Consider the following 1,696-nt stretch of genomic DNA (forward strand, 5'->3'; position numbering starts at 1 on the left):
TCCCTCCTCCGCCCTGCGCCCCTTCCTCCCTCCCGAGGGGCCCCGGGGGCGGCCGAGCGGGGCCGCGGGCGGAGGAGCCCGCCGGTCGGCAGCAGCCACTTCGTCCGCGGCGAGAAGAGGGGCCGCGGACCGCCGGCGCTCCCAAATCAATCACGGCGCTCCCAAACCACGGCGTTCCCCGGGCCTTTCGGCCCCGGCCCCTCAGGCTCCGGCAGCGTTAACTCGCTGGCTCCGGAGGCAGCATCAGCACGGGTTAGGACTGCCTTCGTCCGCTCCCCGTAACTTCAGCCAGGCGCCCTGCTCGCGAATTGTTAGTTACTCGTTTTACGCCTTAAAAGCCGATGAGTCAGCCAGCACCTGAGGAAGAGCTGGTGTTGGCACTCTGGACTTTCAAGTCCCCTTTGCTCACGGTATGCTGCTGCTTCCTTCTGCGTAAGTGAAACACCTGCACTAAAAATAATCCGGATAAAACGGCAGCTCTCCGAAGGCTTTGATTTGACACAGTTGGAAATCAGCGAAATAGCTCTTGTTGACTGACAACGGCTCCAAGGGAAGAGCGCAGTAAATCACCTCGAGTGACAGATGTACTTTTTTAAGAGTACAACATCTTGAGAAATAATCACGTAAATGTGGTGTTCCCCCCGTCTTTTTCCCCATGCGTGTGGAATGAGATATTTTAAGAGCATAGGCTGTGGTACATTTCAATCTATAAAATTAAGTCTCCTTCCTACTTTGTGCTCATTTGCCTGCTCTTAAAGGGTCTCCAAAGCGTCGCCAGATCTGGGCAGATGCCGTATGACCCCAAGAGCTATTGAAACCTTCCGATACACCCTGTTTTCTCTGTTCTGAATTTTAGTCTGGAGAACATCCGCTTGTGGTTGCGGAGGAACTTAGTCCACAGTGAAGGAAATAGATGGAGGACGACGTCGGAACACAGGGAACCGGCCATGGAACAGGCCTGAACCAGCCAAAACTGTGTGGGCTGTGTCAGAAGAATTATCTAATTATTCCAGGACACATGGTTCATTTTATCCTCATTGCTGCTTCCTGGCTCCACCTACTACAGTTAATTCAAAGCCCTGGTCTAGGAGCCGTGTATTTCTTATGTGCTGCTTGATCTGCTATATGCATTTATCATCCACTCTGAAATGATTTTTTCCTGTCAGTCCTTTAAGCAGGGGTCTTCTCTGTAGTTTGTTTGCGTTTTGTTCTTTGTTTTGTTTTGTTTTCAATTGGTATGGAGCTTTTGGTCCTAAATTCTTATATGCAAATTTTTTTCTAGAAGCTGCAGAACCTTATATGCTGATAAAAATGTAAGATTTAAATTAGAAAAATACTGATTTCAAAAATTCCAATCCTATTTGTAGCCACCTATTATGCCACACCTATTATGACCCCATAAATAAATTACCACTCTGTTGGGTTCCCATATGCTGGGATCTGATTTTGTCTACATTGGTTTTGCTACAATAACTGTTACATAGCTAGGAAAACCCTTTGATCATATACACTTGTGTAAAGTAAAACAGTTGCAGTAAAGTTGCAATTCGGAGGGCTGATGGTAAAAAAAACCCCAAAATAATGGTAAGGGACTTCTTGAGATCATCCGGTTCAATCTCTAGCAGTGACTGGAAGGAAACCACATTTTTTTCCATGACCATCTGATTTAAAGAAATTTGGATTACTATGTATTTGC

This window comes from Haliaeetus leucocephalus, unplaced genomic scaffold, assembly GCF_000737465.1.
Source record: "Haliaeetus leucocephalus isolate CR32 unplaced genomic scaffold, Haliaeetus_leucocephalus-4.0 Scaffold763, whole genome shotgun sequence".
Lineage (NCBI taxonomy): Eukaryota > Metazoa > Chordata > Aves > Accipitriformes > Accipitridae > Haliaeetus > Haliaeetus leucocephalus.